This window comes from Eubalaena glacialis, chromosome 19 (assembly GCF_028564815.1).
Source record: "Eubalaena glacialis isolate mEubGla1 chromosome 19, mEubGla1.1.hap2.+ XY, whole genome shotgun sequence".
NCBI lineage: Eukaryota > Metazoa > Chordata > Mammalia > Artiodactyla > Balaenidae > Eubalaena > Eubalaena glacialis.
Genome location: NC_083734.1, coordinates 3,849,860 through 3,857,230, shown reverse-complemented (window position 1 = coordinate 3,857,230; position 7,371 = coordinate 3,849,860).

The following is a 7,371-nucleotide window of genomic DNA, read 5'->3' as shown; positions in this document are numbered from 1 at the left end:
AAATAAACCTGTTTGTTGGCACATCTCCTGTGGCCGCTCACTGATCGTCCTCCAAGCAGAGACGCCCAGGATTTAGGAATCAGAAGACGGGCTTGCACTCAGCTCAGCTGTTCGTTAGCCACTTCCAGATGTCATTTGCCTTCCGAGCCTCTAGTTCCTTCACCTGTAAAATTAGAGTAGTACTCACTTTGTCTAACTCTCAGGGTTATTGCAAGATTCTAAATTTTAGATCAAGATGATGTAGTGGGAAGTTCAATAATGACTAGACAGCCTTCCAGGGACCCCCTTTCTACCCGTTGCCCTCATCTCCCGGCCACCACTCTCCCATCTGCTCTTCTTGCTCCTCTCTTTCTCCCCGGCTGGTAAAGACGAGAAGCTCTTTGAAGCTCAAGCCACGATCACTTCCCCTTCCCAACCTACTCTCTGCCCTCGACGAGTTCACCCCTTCCTTAGACTTCAGCTACCGTCGATACAAACTGACGTCTCCAGCTCAGACTTTCAGATCTGTATCTCCAGCTACATTCTAAATATAAAGACTTGACATTCGCAGTCACCTCAAACCCAGCACAGCCCGAATGAAACTGATGACCTTTCCGGATTCCCCCCCCCAGACAAAGCTGGCCCTCTTCCTGGTTCTCTTCCCTGAGGTTGCTGCCAGCACTCAACCAGATACCCAGGGAGCGCCCCTCCCTCCTCCCTTTCCCTCGTCCCCCGCATCCATTCCATCACCATTTTACATCCCAAGTACCTACAGAACCTTTACCCTTTATGTTCCATGACTGTAGTCGGAGCCACCACTGTCTCTCACCTGCATTACGGTGACAGCCTACAAACTGGAACCCCTGCATCCACTCACCACTCCCTGCAATCCGTTCTCCATAGTGCATCCAGGAAAAGCTTTTTTATTTTTTTATTTACTTATTATTTTGCGGGATCTTAGTTCCCCATCCAGGGATTGAACCCAGGGCCACTGCAGTGAAAGCGCCCAGTCCTAACCACTGGACCACCAGGGAATTCCCGAGGGAAAGAGTTTTAAAATCCACCTTACCGAGGTGTAATGTACATGCAATCGGAGTGTTATGTTTCTTTACACGACACCCTCCTCTGTGTACCTCGCCCCACAGTTTATCTAGCTGCTTCAGTTGCTCTGGACCCTGATTTCTTCCAGACCCTCAGCTTAGCGGGACCTCTGTGCTCTGCTGGACTCCAGCTCTCTGTGTCATGGTTGGGAAATTGTTCCCAGACAGAAAGTTGGGTGGCCACTGGGCTCACCTCCTGAGTTTTTCCTTCTGTCAGGGATCAACAGTCTTATGTTGCCTGTCATTCACTGCCTGAAAATAGTTCTCTCTTAAATCTTGTCAAGTTTTATAGAGGTTTGTGGTGGGAGGGCTAGTCTGGTACCAGTTACTCCATCGTGGGTGGAAACAGAAGTCCAGAGAAAGCTGAATAAAATATAGATCTGATCATATTCCTCTGGTCAGAATCCGTCTGTGGATCCATGGCTCTAAGGATGAAGATCCAATTTTAAACGGCCTGCAGGGCCCTGTGTGATCTGAGCCTGCTCTCACTGCAACTCCATCCCCTTCTCCTCCCGCCCACGTGCCTTCTTCAGCTTCTGGCGACTTTGAGTCTCTTGCCATGTCTTCTCCTCCCACTTGGCTTTTGTACATCACAGTACTCATCCTAGCACTCTTCCCATCCCTCCTCACCAGCTATAAAGCTACTATGAACAAAACACTGTGAAGCTGGCACAAGATTAGATAGAACAGAGTCCAAAAATAGACACAGGGATGCATGCAGTTCATTACAAGGGGAAAGGAAGGAATTATTTAATAAAGGCTGTTAGTTCGATTGGCTAGCTATTTGAGAAAATATTAAGTTTTATCCCTAACTCACCCCTTATTCAAAATCAAAATTCAGACAAAGTATTAATAAGCAAAACATATAAAGAACTACTTCAAATTGATTTTTTTTAAAAAAACAAATATAAAAATGGGAAAGGGAAATACACTGATAAACATATGAAAATATAAACATATAAAAATATATCCAAACTCATACAATAAATTAAAGATAGTAAAATATCAATAGTATCCAATGTAGGTGAGAGTAGGGGAAACAGGTCCTCTCCTGCACTATTAGAGCATGAATTAGTGCTGCCGTGTCATCAAGTTTCCAACGAACATACACTCTGACTTTTCACATTTCCGGGAATCTATCCTACAGAAATAGCAGCATGACCACAAAATTGCTTGCATCAGCAAAAAAAAAAAAAATTTGGAAAGAACTCAAGTGCCCATCAATAAGAATATACATAAATAAATTATAGTGCATTCATACACCAGAACACTGTGCATCCATTTAAAACGTGAGGTAGCTCTAAAGTACTTGTAAATTCGTCCACAGTATGATGTTGAGAACTAAAAGTGAGTTGCTAAACAAAAGAAACAGTACGATACTAGTGACGTGTGTGTCCACACACACACAACATATGCATATATATACACACATATCTGAGAAAGGAATCGGGATAGATCCTCAGATTCAAACTCAATTCTTTAAGGGTAAGACTTAAAGGGGGAACAGAAGGACCCTTATGTTGTACTTCATATACTTCTATATTATTTGAACCTGTTGCAAAGAATGTTTCACTTTTGTAATTTAAAAACAACTTGTGTGTATGTTAAGACTGATGGACTGTTATTACAATCAACTGTGGGGTTGGCGAGCGCCTGTGATTTAACATCTCAGCAGCAAGCATGACTGCCGCCCGGTGGTCACATGCCGCCATAGCGGATTGCCTATCAGGGTTTCTCAGCATCCCCACTGTTGCCACGTGGGGCGGGATCGTTCTTTACTGCAGGGAGGCTGCCCTGTGCATTGTAGGATGCCTAGAGCATCCCTTGCCTCTGCCTCTAGATGCCAGTGAAACTCCCTCCCCAAGTGGAGACAACCAAAAAGGTTTCCAGACACTGGCAATTGTCCCCCTCAGGGGCAAAAACACCCCTGGTTGAGAATCGTGGATCTAAGACTCTTGTGAGTGCAAAATAAATAGATAAAATGTGTTCGTTCATTCACTCACAAACAGCTCACACGAGGCAAAGTCTTTGCGAGATAAGTTCCTAACGGCAGCTGCAAGGAGTAACCCGCAGCGGCTCTTCACAGCTTCGCGAGGTTCTGAGCTTTAAATTCAGTTAACAGGAAAATCCCCTCTTATCCAGTGACCCCCCCCCAACTGCCTCAGGCAGAAATAACAAGGATGGCGATTCCCGGCACACGTGCCCCACACTCTACTCACACCTCTGGCAGCAGCTCACAGCGATCCATGCTGTGGCCTCATCACAGTGCTCCAGTCAGCAACTGTCACAACCATCACCCAGACGGGAAGCCTCTTTATCCCTTGGACTTGAGTTTTCCCTCCCCCATCTAGAGCTGAAGCAGGGGTGAAGTGGCACTGACGAGGGGGATCCTGTTTGAGAAGCCTCTCTGTCCCCCCAAACCTGAGACCCCGCTCACCCACAGAGAGAAACCAGGCTCCAGATGGCACCAGCAGGGGGGATCCTGCCACAACAATCGGCTGGCCCAGGAAGTACTCTGTCTCAACCGGACCTGGAATCTCCACTCCCCCCCCAAAACACACATACACACACACACCTAGAGACAGCAGGTGGTTGGGTGGTACTGGCAGGGGGATGCCACCACAGAAAGCACCCGACCCAGGAAGCACTCTTTTTCCTCAAGGGCTGAAGACCCCTTTCCCCACCTTGGACCAGCCTGGGGAAGCCCTTTCCACCCACTCAGGCAGCATCAGCAGGGACCAGCGGGAGCCCTAGCAGTACCAGATAAACCAAGCAGACCAAATTAGTACCACAAAGGCTCTGAAAATTAAATTGCCATTGAAACCACAGCCTACGAAAGTACACCAAGACCTATAAATAGGTTGACGATGTTCTAAAATAGAAGATTTACATAGGACATTGAGTCTCCTAACATAACAGACAAAATATCCAGGATCAATACAAAATCATCCATTATACCAAGAGCCAGGAAAATCACAACCTGGAGGAGAAAAGGCAACAAACTAACGCCAATACTGAGACAAACTGGACATTGGAATCATCTGACAAGGATTTAAAGCAGCCATCATGGACTTCCCTGGTGGCGCAGTGGTTAAGCATCCGTCTGGTAACGCAGGGGACACAGGTTTGAGCCCTGGTCCGGGAAGATCTCACATGCCATGGAGCAACTAAACCCGTGCGCCACAACTACTGAGCCTGCGCTCTAGAGCCCGCAAGCCACAACGTGCGCCAAAACTACTGAGCCTGCGCTCTAGAGCCCGCAAGCCACAACTACTGAAGCCCGTGCAGCACAACTACTGAAGCCCGCGCGCCTAGAGCCCATGCTCCACAAAAAGAGAAGCCACTGCAATGAGAAGCCCGCACACCACAACGAATAGTAGCCCCCGCTCACCACAACTAGAGAAAGCCTGTGTGCAGCAACGAAGACCCAATGCAGCCAAAATAAAATAAATAAATAAAGCAGCCATTGTTCGAAAAAAATGTTCAACAAGAATTTACAAATTCTCTCAAAACAAACTATAAAATAGAAAATCTTAGCAAAGAAAAAGAAGTTATAAAAAAAAGAACCAAAGGAACATTATAAAACTAAAAAATACAAATACTGAAATTAAAAACTCACTGGATGGGCTCAACAGCAGAGTGGAAATGACAGATTTTGGAATCAGTGAACTTGAGGACAGATCAATTGAATGTACCCAATCTGAACAACAGAGAGAAAACAGACTGAAAAGAAATGAACAGAGCCTCAGAGACCTGCTGTGACAATGACAAAAGATCCAGCAATCTGAACATCAGAGTCCCAAAAGCACAGGAAAGAGAAGGTGGAGCTGACAGAGTATTCAAGAGAACAACGGCAGATAAGTTTCCAAATTTGGTGAAAGACACAAACTTAACAGATTCAAGAAATAAACTCAACGAAATCCCTGCTGAGACACATCATAATTAAAATTCTGCAAATTAAAGACAAAGAAAAAAATATTGAAAGCAGCAGAGAGAAATGCCACATTACCTACAGGAGAGCACCAATCTGAATGACAGCAGGCTTCTCATTTGAAACCATGAAGGCCAGAAAGAAATGGCACATTTTCAAGTGCTGTCAACTTGAAGGACAAGAACTGTCAACCACGATTGAATACCCAGCTAAACTATCCTTCAGGAATGAAGAGGAAATCCAGACATTCTCAGATGACTGGAAACTAAAAGAATTTGTCACTTAGCAGACTTACCCTTAAAGAATGGCTAAGAGAAGTTCTTCTATCAAAAAATGAATGCTAAAGGAAGGAATCAGGGAGCATCAGAAAGAAAAATGCAAAGAGAAGAAATATGGGCAAATACAATTGACTACACTTATCCTCATGAGTTTTACAAATATATAATGTTCCTCTTTTGTCCAATATGATGTTTTATCTTGAATCTACTTTTATTAATAATAACATTGTGATCTGGGTATTCTTTTAATTCATATTTGCCTGGTATATCTTTTGCCATCACTTTGTTTTTAATCTTTCTGTGTTGCTTGGTTTCTGATGTAAAGAACATATTGCTGCATCTTGGGGTTTGTCTTTTGTGGGTTTTTTTTCCATTTGTTTGTTTCTTTTTAATTTAGACTGAAGTTCTCTGCCTTTTGATCAGTAGGTTTGACCCATTTGCATATATTGTGATAAATGATATAACAGATCTTATTCTGTGTTTTCCCTTTACCACACTTTGTTTTTTGCTTTCCTCTTGTCCAGTTTTCTATTGAATAATCAATTGTTTTCTTCTGGTTTGAGTGTTATACGTTCTACTTTTATACTCATGGTACTTGTACCTAAGTTGTAAAACCCACACCTATGTTTCCTCTCTCCCTATCCATTTATTAAGCTTGTGAATATGTACATCCCCTCTCTAATCAAGACAAGTAACTTAGTTACTCTCACTTTCTCATTTCTACTTCCCACCCTCCTCCCCACTGGTATCATTAAAATTTTAGTATCGCACTGTTATGTACATGTAGTTGGTGTCACCCTGTCTCACTGTCTCTGCTCCTTGATTATTAAGACAATAACAAACTCTTTACTAAATTATTCTTATCCTTACTTTCTTTGTATCTTGAAGCATCTCCCGCATTTTTTCTCTTCTTGCTGAAATACTTCCTCCAAGAATATTTCCAAGGTCTTACATGCATAAGAGTATCTTTATTTTACCTCATTTACATGATTCTTAAGTAAAATATCAAATTCTAGATTCAAAGTTTTATCTTTTACAATTTGAAGATATCATTACATTTTCTTGTTTCTTGTTGTTTCAGTGCTACTGAAAAGTCAGATTTATTTAGTCAATTGTTACTCATTGAGGGGCCACAAAATGCCAGGCACTGTTTTTGACACTTTGGTTTTGACCCAAAAACTAGACTCAGGCAACTGGAGGCTCCTCACGCCCTCCCTGTCCTTGGAATGTACATTCTGCCCACTGTTCCCACAGTAGGAGTTGTTTCAGGGATGCAGCCTTGAGAGAGCAGTGTGTTGTTGAGAACATCTGAACTGAATACGTGATTGAACCCAGTTAAGGCCTCTGTGTAAACTTTTAAGACTCTGGTGGTTGGGTGCAGAGATCAACTCGTCTTGTGGCCGGCCCAAGACAAGGCTTGTATCTGAGTTCCCTTATTAATCCTGCCACCTACCAACCTGGATTGTGGTCTGCACCTTTCTTTGGTCTCTCCTTGCCCCCCATATACTGGGGCCAGTTTCGAATTTCACCCAGGAAACTCCTGAAGTTGTGAACCAACATTTATGTTGTTAGATTTTATTATAACGTGTAATGTCTTTTCATATTTTTCCTGTTTGTCTTTCAACGAGCACTTTCCATCCAAGTTCTTTAACCTTTATTTCTCCATAATTTGTGGTTGTTATTTCTTAAAACATGTTCTCTCTGTTTATTCTTTCTTCCCTTCTAGGACTCTCATTATATGAATATCTAGTCAGTTTCTATATTGCTTAACATTCCTTTCACATTTTTCAAGTTTCTATCCCTTCCTGATATCTTATGGCACAGGAGAGTTCCTTGATCGGAGAGCCCAGCTTTCAAGTTCACTCTTCAGTTTTACACATTCTGCTATTCAATAAAAAATTGAATACTATGACAAGTTCTTGCTTAATATTTCTTATGTCCTCCTTTAACTCTTTTAGGATAGCTTTTTAAAAATACATTCTAAATGGCCCACTAATTCTGCCTTATCTGTTATAGATCGTTCAAATTATTGTTTTTCTTTTATAGCAATAGAATGCTTCAGATCTTATTTTTTCACTGTGAG